General features: G+C 49.0%; 1 long non-coding RNA gene across 1 annotated transcript; it reads left to right on the top strand.

Moving 5' to 3' along the window:
• The first annotated feature begins 421 nt into the window (after positions 1–421).
• On the top strand, positions 422–13724 carry LOC115275295. The gene is made up of 3 exons (XR_003901477.1): positions 422–508; positions 1590–1671; positions 13559–13724. It is a non-coding gene; the product is annotated as an uncharacterized LOC115275295 (long non-coding RNA).
• The last annotated feature ends 4279 nt before the right edge of the window (positions 13725–18003 follow it).

Raw genomic sequence — 18003 nt, 5'->3', positions numbered from 1 at the left:
CCTTGCCATGTCCCCTGCCACTTCGGAAGGACATGGAATGGCTGAGCTGCCACCTACCCAAAGTCCCTACCTCCCCACCCCCACAGAGATTGTACACTGCAGGGCCAAGAGGCTGGACCTCGGTTTTGCAAAGATTTGTGCTTGAGCAACTTCCTTGTGGGACTACTAGGAAATGAAACCCACCAGCCTGTCGCCGGGGTCTACTGGCCGACATTACTGGAAGGGAGAAGGGGGAGCTGTGATCTCCAGGGCTCATGGGGCCAAGGGTGAGCCCTGTAGTCGCCTCTGTGCTTGCTGCCCTCACAATCTCCAGGGGTGGGAGTACTGGCAGAGGGAGTCTTGGGGATCCCGGCCCTCCCCAGGCCAGCCTGGCTCCAAGGCCCTAAGTTAGAGAGCTGCAGGGGAGCATCCACCATTGTTGAGTTCCTGAACCTGTGGTCAAGAAGCTATGAGCCCCCTGGTCCCACCACGCCCACTGCCAACGGGCCAAGGTCACCATGTTGCTCAGGTAAAATTGCTACAGTGCTGAGGATGTCAGGCACAATAGCGGAAATGCTCAAGAACTCAGATGAGGCTGGGTAGCAGTTGTGGGGGAGAGGAGGGGTACAGAGGGGCAGCGTGTGGGCTGGGCTGGATTTCCCAGGGAGATACTAGCTTTGGCATGTAGACTTGCCCTTTGCAGCCATCATTTTCTCTTCTGCAAAGCGGGGACCACAGTAGCCAGCCTGTCGACTTTCGGTCAAGACCGATGGAAATACTCACCTCTGCAAGGTGACTGGCAGAGAGAAGGCACATAGTGAGTGCCTCCCTTTTGTCCAGCTGCCACTATGGTCCCCGTGACAGTTCCCACCGCTGCCTAACACCTCCCCACCCCCCAGAATTTGTGCTACGGGAAACAACCATTTTGTTGTTGGGCCGGGAACTGTCACCCAGTCAGGCCTGTGCTCCCAGCTCCTGTGGAGGGCGACAGGGAGGCTCCTTCCAGACGCTAAGGATGCAGGATCACCAGCTTCTTGCGAGCCTCAGGACTCAACTAACCTTGGCCTGTGACCCCAGGACAGGAGATAGGGTCCACTTCCCTGCTGCACGCAGAGGTCGGCTGAGCTGGGCAAGGATGAATAACACCCTGCACGTTCTCTCTCTCTGAGCATTTAAAAAGCAGTAATAAATAGATGAGATCCTGGGAGGTGTGATTGATTTGTTTTATGAATCACAGAAGAGGCTGTAACTCATGGGAGATTAGGGCTGAAGTAAGTTGTACGGCTCTTGCATTACACGTGGAGATTAATGGCTTATCACACGAGGCCCCACCGTTAACCCGGCTCACCCGCAGGGAGTTTAATAGCAGGGCCATACGGGCTGACTTTTAATTCTCGAACAAATGCTCCTGGCTATGCGTGCTGCCCTGATTCTCACCAGTGAGCACCTGCTGGGTCACAGCTACGAGGGCTCGGAAGCTGGGGGGCAGCTTCCGTTTGGGAGAGCAGGAACTAAGGGTCCTGAGTTTACCCGTGTCCTTCCAGCAACTTCTCAAAGCAATGAGCAGGACTTCTTGGGAGGGCTAATGCCACTTCTCTTATTACCACCAGCTGCCTTGTACTTGATGGTCCGGGACCTGTTGTGCTAACGGCTCTGCAGATGTTTGTGGAAACCTCACAGCAAGTGTAAGAGGTGGGCGTGATTTGACTGATCTGACAGACAAGGGGCGTGGGCTGCAGGCTGCAGGGGGAGCAGGGGTGGGAATCGGTCAGACTTGGGTCAGATTCCAGTGAGTGCTTCCTATACTGGGTTGCCTGCTGTCTTGGAGAGACAGTCGCCTCATCTACAAAATGGAGAGTGTAGGTCCTTAGTAGAGATGCTCTCAGGATTATGGGTTCACAGTGCTTTGTGCTCAGGAGGTGTTCATTGAGAAGTCAGCCCAGCGAGGGTGTAGAGAAACGGGCACCCTCCTACACTGTTGGTGGGAATGTAAACTGGTGCAGACCTGCTGGAAAACAGTGTGGAGGTTCCTCAAAAAATTAATATGTATGACCCAGCAATAGCACTGCTGGGGATCTACCCAAGGGAAAGAGAAGTTCTGATGCATAGGGACACATGAACCCCAATGTTCATAGCTGCACTTTCAACAAAAGCCAAATCATGGCAAGAGCCTCAATGTCCATCACCTGATGAATGGATCAAGAAGGCATGGTTTATATATTAATGGAGTACTACATGGCAGTGAGAAAGAATGAAATCTGGGCATTTGCAGCAACGTCAGTGGAACTCCAGGGTATTATGCTAAGTGAAATAAGTCAGACAGAGAAAGATACCATATGTTTTCACTCATATGTGGAACAGGAGAATCTTGACAGAGGACCATGGGGGAGGGGAAGGGGAAAAATAGTGAAGGAGAGGGAGGGAGGCAAACCATAAGACTCTCTTAAGTACTGACAACAAACTGAGGGTTGATGGAGGGCGGGGGAGAGGGGAAAATGGGATGATGGGCATGGAGGAGGGCACTTTTTGGGATGGGCACTGGAGGTTATATGGAAACCAACTTGACAGTAAACTATAATAAAAATATATAAAAATTTTTTTGATAGATGAGGAAAAAAGAAAGAAGTCAGCGCAGGATGCTGCTTGTGACAAGAAAGGGACAGCAGAGGGAAAAGCAACTATGTACTTCCAAGACAAACCTGGTGTGGTGGGGTGCCTCTGGTGCTGTATACACCTGGCCTGTAAAGTGCAAGGTGGAGTGCAAAGGGCTTGACGGGATGGTCAAAGAGATCCGGGTGGATCAGGACGAGGCTAGGCTGGGACTCGGCAGGCATACAAAGTCCCCGTCGGCCAGCACTGCCTGTCGCAGAACGCAGGGAGAATTCAGGAGCTGGATGGCGATGCTGGCTGCAGGCTCAGCCCCCATCTGGAGTATCTGTCCTGACCAGAGAAGCAGCAGCTGCCCGAGGTCCCAACCGACCCTCCAATGGGAGTTGAACCTCCACTTGTGCTGCTGGTGGGCCCCCAGGGAAGGCCATAGGGAGCCCTTGATATTGGTGTGAGTCCATTTTCATGTCTCCACTTCTGCCTCTGCTCCTCGGACCCACACACCTGCCACCCGAGGGGGTTAGAGCTGGCAGCTGGATCTGTCATCACACAATGATGTTGGCTTGTCTCCAGCCGACACAAGACTTGGGTGGGACTCTAAACTTTCTTTCCACCTGCTCCCTGGTCTTCACACCCACAGAGAAGACCTCTTTGATGTTTATGGCCACACGTATCCTATCAGAGTTTTGCACACGGCTTGGAAATCTATTTTCTGCTGGAACCAACCCAGATTAATACTCGTGAGCTTGGTTCACTAAATCCTGATGCTAAAGATAGGGGACGTCCCCTCCAAAGCATGTGAAGCCAACATTACAACAAATTAAGACCCTCCACCTTGTTGCAGTAGATATTGCAACACTAATAACGTTTGTTGTCCAAGCTCTTTCCTTTCTCCACGGGTGCCATCCTTCCACGGAATGTGTCCACACCTCCCCTCCTGCCCTGCCTCCCACTTTTCTTGCTTTATTTTTAGATAGCACTTAAAATCTTCTGCTTTATAAAATATATGTTTGCTTTAATTGTCTGCCTGTCTCTCCATACCCACTAGAATGTACACTCCACAGGGACAGGGATTTTTTTTTTTGTCTGATGCATTTATTGCTATATCCCCCAGCCTAGACAGTAGCTGGCACATAGTAGATACTCAATAAATATCAGAGGAATTGATTGAATAGGGAAGTGCTCATGAGCTTTTGGAGATGTGGGTCTCCCAGATGGTGTCCCCCACCCCCAGCCTCTGCTGTGTCCTCTCTTGGCTCCATGGGCTTGTTGACCTAGCAACCACTCAACTTTGCTCCCTGGATTCTGTCTTGGCCTCTGGCCCAGGCTTTCCAGGAAATCCAAACCCAGCTGTTCTCAGTCTTGACTTTGCTACTCCTTACTGATCTCTAGAACTTCGTGGGGCTCTCGCTCCTCTGTGTGGCAGATGCACGAATGGCCTGTCATATTGGGTCTGTTGTTGATCCTGTGGCCACACAGCAGGTCTGCATTTGGGCAGTCAGTCAACAAACGCCTACTACACAGAGCCAGAACTCTACAGCCACATGGCTTGGGTTCAGGTTCTAACTCTGCTATGTATTAGCTCCTTGGGCAACCATTTTGAACCTCAGTTTTGTTTTTTTATCAGTAAAATGGACCTACTGATACTAGTTTGGAGACTTCAGTGAGATTAAGTTTGAAAAGCAAAATGATTTTGGCATGTAGTAAGTGCTCATTAATATGAGGTATTATTATCACTAGTAAGTCAGGCACCAGGCTTGTTTTAGGGATGATGGAGATGAATGAGACACAGCCTGTGAGTCCAAAGAACTCCTATTCCAGAAGGAAGGGCTGATAAATTACTAGAAACTTATAGTATAATGTGTTTGAGGCCATGAGGGTAGAAGCCATGGTACCACTCTGAAGAGCTACTTAGCCAAGCCAAGGTCAAGGATAGGAAACCACAGAAGACATCCCTGGATATGTAATACCTGAGTGAATATGACTTTGGCAGTTTGAAAGTATGTGTATTAGTTATTGATTGCTGTGTAACAAGTTAACCCAAACTTAGAGACCTAAAATCCACACATTCATTATGTCGCAGTTTCTGAGGGTCAGGAGTCAGGGTATGAATTACCTGAGTCCCGTGCTCAGGGTGCCATCAGGGCATTGGCTGGTTCTCAGGCTTCATCTGAGGGCTCAGCCAGCAGGATAATGTCCTTCCAGGTTCACTCATGTGGACGTTGGCAGGATTCAATTCTTCCTGGACTGTTGGACTCGGGGCCTCATCCCTCACTGGTTGTTGGCCAGAGGCCTCCCTCCATTCCTTCTCCACAATATGGAAGCTGGCCTCCACCAGAACACGAAAGCAAGAAAGGGTGAATGATTGTCGTTTTGTGACCTAATCCAGAAGTGACATCTCCTCACGTTTCCCAAGAGAAGCAAATTACTAGGTCCAAGCCACACTCAAAAGGGAGAGTTACAAAGGGCAAAGGTCGGAGGGTGGGGTCACTGGGCACCATCTTAGAATCTGCTGACCACTGTGGGGAAGTTTCTGACAGGAACAGGAACTGTTGTGCCAAGGTACAGAGCGAAGGAGACTGGTGTGCTTGGGAGAAGGCAGGTGGCTTGGGGGGAACCGTCCATAAGAAAACGGTGGTGGCATCTCAGATATGGCCGTTTCTCCACGTCATTAGAACTTCTTCTTATGGGTTCTATCCCCTTGACCCCAGTTTTGTCTTAGCTGACCCATGGTTGAATATTCTCACTGTTCTTGCCAACCCCTCGATGGAACCCTCTAGGCAGCCCCTGTGTGTCAGGCAGGTCCCTGTTGGACAGTGATTGAGAGGGGGTGGGAGCAAAGGTGAATCAGATGAGGGCAGGGCAGACCTGCCACACCCCTGGGCCAGTCAAAGATGTTAATAAAACAGTTAACATTTATAGAGCACTCACCCTGTGTCAGGCCCTATGTTCAGAATTTTATAAACTGTGTCTCATCTAATTCTCAACCAGCCTCCTGGGTCAGCACTGTTATTATCCCTACATGTTGAGCAGATATTCTGAGAGGTGACTGTGCTAGGGACTGGTATCCAGGGCTTGAACCCAGCAGTCCAACACCAGAGCCCAAGCTCTTAGACGCTGGGCTTTCCAGCCACATGTGCACCCCGAGGATACACAAGGGTGCTGCATCTCGGTCATTTCTCTTATTGGTCATCACGTGAATATAAAAATTTTAAAATATTTATTTTTGAGAGAGACAGAGTATGAGTGGAGGAGGGGCAGAGAGAGAGGGAGACACAGAGTCCGAAGCAGGCTCCAGGCTCTGAGCTGTCAGCACAGAGCACAATGCGGGGCTCGAGCTCCCAGACTGAGATCATGACATGAGCTGAAGTCGGATGCTTAACCGACTGAGCCACCCAGGTGCCCCAATCATCGTGTGAATATAAACTCATAGGACAGCATTTAAAAACAATTACAAAATTAAGAAAATAATAACCAACTGCATACGATCCAAAATGGAGAGGCAATGTGACCTTACTTTCAATTATTTTTAATATCTCACTTCCCAAATGAAGTCATGACGCCTGATTAATGTCTCCCGCTTGATTTTAGTTCTCCAGAGAGGTGATGGATTATGGGTCAGTGGCACAGAGTTTGCCGAAATTCTAGCTCTGTTCCTTCTCAGCTCTGTGATTCTGGGTAAGTCAAACTTTTTCTAGCGACCCTGTCAGTGTGCCAACTTTACTGTTTTTTTGTCCCCACCAGCCAATAGTCACTGTGTGTGCCCTCGGCCACAGAGTTGCCTTAGCCTTCAGGCATGGAGAGCTGGAGCTGAGTGTGACCACTGGCTGCAGGGGGTATATCTTCTGTAGCTGGTCCCCCAGTTAGGACAACACTGAGGTGTGATGCTGTTTGCAGAGATCCCCTGGGGACCGAGGCAGACTCAGCCTGAAAGCATCTCTGCTTCGTGCACCCGGCCGTGCTGACCTCTGTGTTTCTTGTTGCGATTTCTCACTACCTGGGGATGCTTGCAACCATCCTGGTCTCAGACAAACCAAAAACGGATAGATATTCTACAAAGTGGCTGGCCAATACTCTTCACAAATGTCAAGGTTGAGAGAGACCAAAAAAGAAAAAAAAGATTTAGAAAGATGTTTCCACTTAAAAGAGACTAAAGAGTCAGGATGATTAAATGCAACACAGAGGGGCACCTGGATAGCTCAGTTGCTTAAGTGTCCAGCTTCGGTTCAGGTCATGATCTCATGTCCGTGAGTTCGAGCCCCACATCCGGCTCTGTGCTGTAGCTCAAAGCCAGGAGCCTGCTTCTGATTCTGTGTCTCCCTCTCTCTCTGTCCCTACCCCACTCACGCTCTGTCTCTATCAAAAAATGAATAAACGTTAAAAAATTTTTTTAAATAAAAAAAATAAATGCAACGCATAATCCTGGATGGGATCTTGACCCGGGAAGAATAACTAACTTATACATGACAAAATCCAAATATGGTCTGTGCTAGAAGTAGCATTGGAACCATGTTGAATTTTGTGTTTCTGATCACTGTGCCATGATTATATAAAAGAATGTTCTAGCGTTTAGGACATAAACACTGAAATACATGGTGATAAAAGTACCTGGTGTCTCCAACATTGGCAAGCCTGGATAGAGGGCATTTAGGAATTTCTGATACAACTATTGAAACTTTTTTTAAGTTTGAAATTGTGTCAGAGTGAAAGGGTCCTTTGGTCTCAGGTCTACTTTTAAGAAATTGGACCTAGGACACCCTCTGAGCCTCATTTTCCTTAATTGCTAAATAGAACGGGGAGGGGGTGTGTGCCTGATCAGGCTTAGCCAGGGTTGGAGTTGGGTGTCTGAGCCAAGCCTAGTAGAGTGAACAGAGACTGTGTCCCTCCCCCCCCCAATTCTTAAATACAGGGGTTGGGAGGCCTGCAAAGAGTTCCCAGAACATATTGCAGGGCCTGGGAGAAACACACTGTTCCTGGTTATCTGGGTCCACCCTCACGCACTCAGCTTGGCCTGTGTCTCCACAGAACCCTTCCTGGTCCACAGCTGTGGTCGGTGATTTTAGTAGATTAAAAGGAACTCTGGGGGTGGGGGGGGGGAAGATTTTCCTGGGGAGATCAAAGGCTCAGCCTAACATAAAAGAAACTGTATAAAACTATCTATATGAAGAACAAACCAAAACAAAACAAAAAAAACTCAACCCAGGAGCATGATCCATATGTCAGAGTTGATAAGGCCGAACTCCCGTGATCTGCTCTGTAGAGTTGCCAACCAAGGCGGGGATGTTGCCTTCTCCAAGAAAAGGCAGCTGCATAAAAGGGAGATTTTTATGGACTCTGGCACAGGATGAAGTTTTGGGAAGAATCTTTAGGACTGATGTGGTTTCCTTTACCCCTAATTTTAATCAGTTACTATATCAGCCAGGATTCAGCCAGAGAAACAGAACTGATAGGAGATGGGTATTAAGATTTATTATTAGGGACTGGCTGATGTGGCGGTTGGGGCTGGCCTGGCAAGTGTGAAACCCGTAGGGCAGGCTGGAATTTGGGCATGGGCTACATCTGCTGTCCACGGGCAGAATTTCTTCTTCAGGGAAGTCTGAGCTCTGTTCCCTAGGCCTTTCTCCTGATTGAATGAAGCCCACCCAAATTATACAGGATAATCTCTCATACTTAAAGTCAACTGACTAGACTTTAATCACATCAGCACAACACCTTCATGGCAACTTCTAGCTTAGTGTGTGACTAAATAACTGGGGATTATAACCTATCCAAGTTAACATGTAAAACTGACCACCTAATATCTTCAGAATCCCTCATCTTCTAAACCTCAAGATCAATGGTTCATCTCTGGTGTCCCTGCATCCAGGCAGGGTCTCTGATCTAATCCAGCGTGGCATAATCCAGGTCAGAAATGACTTCATTTTTACCATTGACTTTGGGATAAACGTCAACATATCAAACTGGACAGTTCTTATTCTTCATTTTGAAACCAAAGCCTCAAGCCTCACCGATTTACTCATCTCATTCACACCTTCCCATCTGCATATGGTGACGGACATTTCTTGGACACCTGTTCCTAGACACTGTGTCAAGTGCTGAGCCTTAAATTGTCTAATTTAATCATCACAATAATGGTATTTTGCAGATGGTGGAAGTGAGGAATGGAGAGATTAGAGTGATCTGTCCCCATCACCAAGGTAGAGCGGGCCTAATCCATCTCCCACACAGCCTGACCCATGATGGTCAGCATTACCTGATGTGGCGTCTCTTAAGGTTCTCTTCTTGTTTATTTGATGGTCTGCTTGTTTCATTGGAGCCCATCTCAAACGTCACATCCTCTTGAAGCCTTTCGATTTCGTGGATAGAATTTGCAGCCGTCTTTTGTGCCTCCACAATCCCTGACTCACTGTATTTTTCATGCCCTTTCCTAGGACGATCTGCTAACTGTGGCTGCATTCTCTTCCTACCCAAAGTCAGCTCCTCCTACTCAATGAAGGAACGTGTTGCCCTCATTTGCTTCTGAAGGCCCAGCACAGGGTCCCACCCGTTAATGACACCCATAATTATTGTCAAAGGGTTTGCTTATCTGGGACTTACTGTCTCAAGGCACGGCTAACAGCAACCAGGGATGGCAGTCCTCAATTACTCTGCTCTTCTGTCTATCCCTGTGCATTCCTGCCATCGAATGGCATGTTGAGTTCTAACCCTCTCCCTGAACACTGCAGTGGAACCGTGATGGCCAACAGCCCACCGCAGGCTGGTGTCTGATTAACAAAGGCATGGCTGTTGACACTTTCCCTACTTGAAGAAGCTAGGTACCTTCATTCACTGCTCCGCTGCCTAACAGGCAGTCTAGCCTCAGAATGACTGGTGCCCCAATCACCAAGACCCTGGACAGGATGCTATTGGACTTTCCCTAAATGAGGAATGCCCCCTGACTTGCTGGGGCACCCAATAAGGTGTCCCTTTAGTGGGAACAGGATCCTCTCCAACCCAGAGAGAACATCATCATGGGGATAAAAAGGAGAGCCTCAGCAGAGGTGTGAGGTCAAAATGGCAGGCACCCAGTACCCCAGTTAGCCTTCCACCCATGAGGACTGCTAGTTATTTATTATAGGAAGATTTTACTGGTGGTCGTTCCAGGCCCTGAGGAGGGAGAAACACTTTTAAACTCTTGCTTTTGCCTTTTTTCTGCCTGGTGGCCTCAGAGTTGGTAGCTAGCTTCATCATCACTGTAATCATGACCGGTCTGCCCTGGGTTCAGGTGATTTCCATGCCTTTCTTCACCTGCCCCAGTGCACTCCTCCTGGGAGCTGCACCCTGTGGCTTCTCCAGACTGGGAACTTTCCAAGGGTGGGGACTGTCACAGTCACGCATGTCATCCTGACATCCAGCACAAGGCTTGGCACATCCCTAGTACCCTATAAACATGTGACGAATGAAAATGAGGCACAGATCTCAGACAAGACACAGTTGCTTCATCTTTATAGACAAGATGATTGGCTAAGAGGTGCTATAATTTCACTTATGTGCAGATACAGCTTAATGTCTCCAAGGCAATGAAGAAAGCTGACAGGATCTAGTTAATTGTATTTGTGTTGGCAATTATGATAATGAGAATTCTCCTTCACCTCCACATATGCTGGTTGGGATATGTAAGATGGGTACTTGCCACTTACTTATCCTTTTTGCTCTGTACTTTATGCGGCCTTGATCCTCCATAGCTCTGGAACAGCAGTGAGTTTGGGGGGTTGAATCAGTCAGACTGGCTACTCTGACCATTAGTCAAGTGGACTGGATGGTGGGTCTGGAGGGCTGTGAGAAGAACAAGAAACTTAGGACTGAAGAAGCCCCGAGTCTTATCACGATTATGGCATCGATGACCTATGAGGCTTTGTGTAAATCAGGAGCCTCAGTTTCCACATCTGCATAATGAGAGTAATCATATTTACCACACAGCATCGTTCACAGTATTAGGAAACTGTAAGGGAAGATCCTGAGATAAGAAGTTCAAGCTAATGAAGGAGACAGAGGAGTAATCAAAATGATCTATAATACTCGCATCCTGGAGGAGGTCTGTCTGAGGCCCACAGTGGGAGGACTAATTACTTAACTCTACCCTGTGCCTTGGGTCAGGCTAGGCAGTGGGGGGCTACCACGGCTCAGGCTTATGCTGTCAGCTTCCCACAGCCCGTGGCCGAGTGGGTCCTTCTTGATCTCACAGCCCCTTAAGCATATGGTAATGAGATTTTGCTTTAGATGTACGGTCCAGCACGTATGTGAATTTCACCTCTCACGCATTAGAGTCACAGGAAATAGATGATAGCTTTCAGGAGGCAGCATCCAAGTGGCCACAGATGGCTTTGGATGCTTGGTGGAAACCTGCCCCTCTGGAAAACTGTATGCAAAAGGGGCACACTTTGTGACTTTGTTCAATACAGAGGGTTCAAATAGAAAAAGGGCGTCAAGGCAGAGGCCCGGACAAGAAGTATCTGGTTTGTTCTGTGAGGTCCCTCCACCTGCCCCAGCTGGAATGCAGATGGCTTCAGCAGGGACCACTCACGTCCTTGTGCCTGGGAGAGGGGTCAGGCTGAAGGCAGGTCCATAGGGGAGGAGGGACATGGATGGGCACTAAGAGCGATGGTGAGGTGTCACATGGCCTATGCTAGTTCCCCGTCCTCTCTCCGTGCCTCAGTTTCCTCACTGAAGGTTGTGGTGCTGAGCTGTGTGCAGTGAAAGAATAAAAAAAGATGGCTGTAAAGTTCTTTGATTACACAAATCACTAAATAATAGCATTTAATTATTTATAACATGTTTGGAGATCTTGGGATGAGAGTGCTGGAGGGGCAGCAGGTTATTGGCTGGTTGTCAGCAGCCTTTGTGCAGGTAATAGACTTAATTACTGCATTAATTGGACATCATGGTGGAGAGGAGTCAAGGCCCTCCCATCCTGCTTCCTCCCACCTTCTGCCCAGCCCTCCCGGGCCCCTCCAGGGGGGAAAGTGGGCCCACTTGGTCTAAGCCCTTTTCCTTAACTGTGCGCCTTCCTTCCTGAGCGCGGGGCCCACGATCCACCCTGCTTTTTACCTGGGGGTTCGTCGTGGGTGGGGGCTTTCTGGGTTTTTGGGGGTTGATGAGGTGCTCTCTGCCAGCCCTGTGTATCAATCACCAGCTCTAATTAGACTGTAAATGTCCCTTTTTTCTTCCTCCCTCTAAGCTTGTTGCAGGTCACATGGCCGATATGTAAATCTCAGCCCTGGAGCAGTTTAATGGCCACGGTGGCCACAGGTAGTAACTCAGGCTCCCCTATAAATGGAAAATAAAAACAACAACCCATTACGGATGATGGTAGGTCTGCAACCCACACACACACGTTGTAAACTTGAGCGATTGCTCCTGGGCTTGGCTGAGGACAGGATGGGGAGGGGGCGCCAGGTAGCCGGAGGACAGATTTGTGACCTGCCGTTTCAGGTTGTCTCTCCATCTCTGTCCTGGCCCAGCCTGGCCATGGGTGCTGAACCACTTCACCCCGCCCTTCCCAGCAGGCAGGACGTGGCCCTCATCAGGCTCTTGCTCTGTGCATGGCTTGGCCTTGGCCAGTGAGTCTTCCTGCCCTCCTTCTGAAACCGGTGTGTGTCCTCAGGCTGGCTGGGCTCCGGCAGTCCTGTTGTCCCTTTCATTGGTGCCACCAGTTTTAGAGTGGTGGCATGGCAGAGGGAAAATGTGTGTCGTGAACGTGGAGATGTTTGCTCATTTTGGTCACTGCTGTGGCCCAAGCATCTCGACGTGTGCCTGGTATACAGTAGGTGCTCAATAAAGAGTTTCTTTTGGATGAAGCAATGAATGAGTAAGTGATGTCTCTAGGTTCGGGAACGTATGTCTGATCTGCTGCTTACTAGCTATGGTAAAGTGGACAAGTCACTTCACCTCTCTGGATCTTAGTTTCCTTTTCTGTAAAATGGAGATTAAGTGCTCATGTCCCTGGGTCATTGTGAGAGTTAAAACAGATGACGTTTCTAAACATGTCTAGTAGCACATGTTACTTTGACACATGAAGAAATGGAGACTTTGGCAGATTCAGAAGTTTGGAGCATATGGGAGGGAGAACCCAGGTATCCCAAGTCATTCAGATTTGGTTCTCTTCGCTGTTCCAAGCAGTGTCACAGGCATCAGAGAGAACTTGGTGGTTCCTTGGTCCACCCCTGGGGGATCTGAGAGTCCTCAGAGCCTGTTATGATCTGATGTCCATTTCAAGCAGTTGATTGGGGTCCGTGGCTTGGTGGGCTGGACCTGAAGATCAGAGGGAATCAAATCTAGTCCCTGTCCTCAAGGAGGACACAGCCCCTGGCAGGGGACACAGAGACTTGGACTTGGCCAGTGAGTCTTGCTGCCTTCCTTCTGAAAGGCAGTAGAAATGACAATGGAATATGGGTAGACCATATTAGTGTCGGATACAGAGTTTCTAGGAACCCCTAGGTGGGAGGCTCTAACTGTCCTGGGTCTCTGGGAAATTCTCATGGAGGACAGGATACATGATAAGTGCTGAACAATGAGAAAAAGCCTTCTCTGGTGAAGAAGAGGGTTGGGTGGAGTAGAGACAGATAAAAAATAGGGCATGCTTTGAAAGTGTGAATATGTGTAGGGTATTCACGGACTGATAACTGGTTTGGTATGCAAGGAGTAGAGGTAAATGGAGGAGTAGGAGATTAGGTTGGGCCAGGTAATGAGGGTTTACAGACTATTCTACAGGGGTACTTTTTCTTAAGGGCACTGGGGAGCCACAGAGGACTGTAAGCAGGGGAGTGGTGTGACCATATTCATATTGATAAAATTACCATTGACTGCCTGGTGAATGAAACAAAAGACTTCAGCACTGGGCCCAGTAAACCCAAATTCAGATGCAAATACAGTTAACTGAGTACCCGTGACATGCCTTGTCTGCATATGCTGTCTTGTTTCTCCCCCAATGCAGTTCTGAGCTCAAAGGTGGCCAAGGAATGACAGCAGCCACCAGAAACTGGAAGAGGCAAGGAAAGCCCTCTCTCTCGAGCTGTAAAAGGGGACATGGACCTCCCGACATCTTGATTTTGGACTCCTGGCCTCCAGAACTTCGAGAAAATAAATTTCTGCTGTTTTAAGCCTCCCATTTATGGTTATTTGTTATGGCAGCTGTAGGAAACGAATACACCTTCCACAGCCTATGAAGAAGACACTATGTTTAAGAAAACGGATTCTGGTAGTGACTGAGGAAGGTGCTATGGTTATCACCAGTAGGTACTGGATCTGGGGTTCAGAATCAGATTCATCTCATCAAAACCTATTGTTCCCATTGTACTGGTGAGAACTTTTGTGAGCAGCCCTCCTGGGAAATAGGTTAGCTATGTGTGGATGCTCCACCTCTAGAAGGTATAGAATGATGCAAATTGTGTTTGGGAAGCCCCAGAGAACATTCTGGAAACTCATTTGAAGCCAACAGGGGCCATTTGAACAGCTTGAGGGATGATAGCGATAGAGTCACTGCTACTTTGTATTTTCCCATCAATCCCTGAGTCTCCCCTTATATTTGTAGCATGAATCCCCCAATTTGCAAAGACGAACTGGGGTCCTGTTCAGTTAGGAGGGAGCCCGCTCTGTTGCCTGATGTCAGGTGAGAGAACTAGAAATTCTGCCCTGCTTGGCGGAATTTCATTTCGGTCCTGTCCACATGGTGTCGCTGTTGAAACCCAGTCCTGCACAGCCTGGGAGCCCCGGTATACTGAAGTGGCCCTGTCTTTGCTGGCCATATCCCCGCGCAGCTCACGGCAGGGGGTTTCAGGTGTGGGGACCCCCAGAACGGGCTCTCATTAGAGCAAGGCTGCAGCAGTTGGATTCCGACGCCTTTTGGAGGATAAGGTAGATCGTCTCTAAAACCGTCATTGAAATCATCTTCCCGGTTTGAGTTTATAGGAGTTCCATTCCAGGCAGGGAATGATGAGGTGTTTACCAGATCTGGAGAGACTAGGCTGAGGTCCAGTTACTCCCACAGGGAGGCCAGTTTTCACCCCCAAGTTTAAGTGAGGGCCCCTCCATGCATGCTGCTCTAATTTTATGGCACCCACCACGTTTGCAACGTTGTGGGGACTTGATATTTGCATTTGTGTGTACTTGCATAGTGACTTGCCCTCCTCCCCAAAGTGGGGCCCCATGAAGGCAGGTGCCAGGACCGCTCCCCACTTCTATGTTCCTGAGCCTAGCACAGAGTCTGAATGTTTAGGAGGCTCTGTAATGATGAATACACTCTCGGAGGCACCAGTTCCCACCTCGACTCTGGTGCAAACCATCTTGGCTTGAGATCTGGGCCTGCTTGTCCAAGCTCCCTAAGCTTCTGCTTCTGACTCTGAAAAGAGGAAATAAAAGTATACCCACTTCAAAAGGGTGTCGAGAGGAGTGAATAACAAAGCAGGGACAACACCGCGCATGCCTGGCACAGTGTAAATACTCGCTAGACAGCGATTTGAAAAGGTTTTGCTTTCTCTTTTCCTTCGTCTCTTCTTTCCTCCCCTCCCTCTTTCCTCCCTCCCTCCCTCCATCCTCTTACTGCTGACCTCCCTTCTTTCTGAGTTTTGTGTATGTGTACGTGTACATGTTTGTGTGTATACATGTGTCTGAGCATGCATGTATATATGTGTTGCTGCGTATGCATGCATGCATGTACATGTGCATGTTTGTGTGCATGTGTGTGTTGTGTGTGTGTGTGCATATATGTATATGTACACGTGTGTGTGTGTGTGTGTGTGTGTTCTCCAGCATAGGAGACTCGCCCTTGAGCAGTGGGACTGTGAGTAAATCTCAGGTGGAAGAGTCCATGCCAGTTCAGGGGCTCCAGTGCTCTCAGAGGGCAGGTAAGGACAGTGTAGCTCTAAGAGCCGTCCTCACCTGCCCTGATGGTGGCTCCGCCCCCACCAGCCACGGGCAGGGGAGGAGGCCTTGTTTGTAGTGAGGGCCAAGTGCCCACGCACCGCAGTCCGCCCTTCACCTACGTCATCCTGGGTCTTCTGGGACTCCTCCTGGCCTCTAGGCTTGGCACTGGGGGGTTGTGGGAGGTAGAGAATAAGGTGAGTTGAGGAGGCTTGCTTTCCTCCCTGGGGAATTGCTGAAGGGCAGTTACCATGGAGACCTGGGGATGCCACCTGTTAGTGACCTCGCCAAGTTGTGAAGCTCTTGGTGCCTCAGGTTTTCTTTTCTTTTCTATATAATGGGAATTTTGGAATTAAGAACACAACAAAGTTGGGTTGCCAGGGTGGTTGAGTCAGTTAAGCCTCCGACTCCTGATCTCAGCTCAGGTCATGATGTCAGGGTCAGGAGATCAAGCCCCACTCCAGGATTCCTTCACCCCCTCACCTTAAAAAAATTAATTAATTAAACAAATACAACAAGGTCTTAAACATAAACATATATATAGGCCAGGAGGCTAAGTAAGTGAAGCAGGTCAATTATGGGAAACAATGCAGTGGGGAAAATATTCTGACCCAAAGGAGCAGATGTTTTTCAACTTTAGCCAACTGTTGCTACATGAGAGGTTTATTCATTCTGAACTTCTAGCTTTCCATTATTCATGAGAAGGCAGAAATCTGGATTTTTGCATTCAGATTTTCAGAAGCATTCTATGTGGCACAAATAAAACATGGTTCAGATTTGATGGTCAGGTTAGTACTTTGTGATGGGCATATACTAAACACATTGCAATGTATATTTTTTCAAATTGGGTGTTGCTCTCCCTGGGATGGAAGAGGCAGAGAACTGTGGGGAGGGGAAGAAACGGAAGCAGATGCATGGGGAAAGTAGCCAGGAAGGCTCCAGTGGTGAGCATGTGTCTGGCCTCAATCTGGCCCCTGCGCGGAGTTCCCAGGACACCCTCAGTCCCCCCACCGCCCATCTCCATCGACGCGGGTGAGACCAGCCTGCTGCCTCCAGGCAGGGTGTTCAAGACGGGGCTGCCAGTGAGTCTGGATCCGCACCTGCCCCGCTGGGACCCGAGGGTAGGATGGGCTCCTGTTCTTTCCCCATCCGTCATCACCAAGCTGCAGGAACGGGGTCTCCAGAATGAACAAGATTTAGTTCAAAGGTGGAGGGATTCCTTAGCTGCTCAACCTGGCATCCGATGTCACTGGGCTAAGAGGCTGATGACAGTACACGCTCTGGGTTCACAGATGGCCCCGATGCCTTCTGGGGTGGGGGCCGGGTGGAGGGGCAGGGGTGTGTGTCAGTGAGCTCAGCTGCCGGCCTACCCAGATGCTCTCTTTCGACTGCATCCCAGTCAGTGTCCAGGGAGCTGCAACTGCCCTGGGCCAGTGACTTCAACTTCCTGAGTCTCAGTTTCTTCATCTGTAAAATGGGGATAATAACACCTGGCTGTCGTGTCTGTCAGAGTGTCTGGTGTTCTCCCCTCTTTCCTTCTCCCCATCTTGCATTTGCCAATGTTGTGCAGAGCTGATCACCACCCCTCCAAAAAAGGGGACTGACTTCCAAGCTTCCAGAGCATTTCACCAGAGTTTGGCCCTGTTCCTTCTTCCAATGTCCACCTGGGGGCCCGAGGAGAAAAGGCCCAAGAGGTCTCTGTCTATGCATGCAGGTCACCTGTGGACACGTGTAAGTGGAGACTTCAACATGCTTGCTCTGGAAGACTTAGGCTTCTTCAGATTTAGAATGGGCAGAGAGAGGGGTGGAGGTGGATGGAGGTTAATGCAGAAATGGGCAAAAACTTCAGAGAAAAGAAGCTTCAGTGAGAATGGATGAGTTCAGTGAGTGAGTCAAGTTGAAGATCTTTTTTTGAGCGCTGAATAAGATTCTGGGCACCCGGGGGAAGCAGCAACAAGATAAATGTGGTCTGTGATCCACTCCTAGAATTCACAGACCATGAGGAAAGACAGACATTGAGCAGAAATGGCAGATGTGGAGAAGTCTGCAAAGGGGAGTTTGAGGTGCTATGGGGACGAATACATGGAAATCTAGCATAGGTCGGTGCAGCCTCTCAAATGAAGCATGCTGGTGTTTTAAATAGCAATAATAATTAATGACTAACAGTTACTGAGGCCTTCCTATCTGCTGGGTATTTTGCGTATGGACCGTCTCATGAAATCCCCAGCGCAAGCCACCGAAATACAAATCTTAAAGAAGCTGTGGCTCATGGTCACTTGGCGGTCCAGTGGTGAAGACAGATTTGGATTGAAAACCTCATGGATGTTGGAGAGGGTGTGGAGAGATGGGCACCCTCTTACACTGTTGGTGGCAATGTAAACTGGTGCAGTCGCTCTGGAAAACAGTGTGGAGGTTCCTCAAAAAACTATCCATAGAACTCCCTTATGACCCAGCAATAGCATTGCTGGGGATTTACCCAAGAGAGACAGAAATGCTGATGCATAGGAGCACATGTACCCC

Source organism: Suricata suricatta, chromosome 12 (genome assembly GCF_006229205.1).
Source record: "Suricata suricatta isolate VVHF042 chromosome 12, meerkat_22Aug2017_6uvM2_HiC, whole genome shotgun sequence".
NCBI classification, from domain to species: Eukaryota; Metazoa; Chordata; class Mammalia; order Carnivora; family Herpestidae; genus Suricata; species Suricata suricatta.
This window is presented reverse-complemented; position numbering and strand designations above follow the sequence as displayed.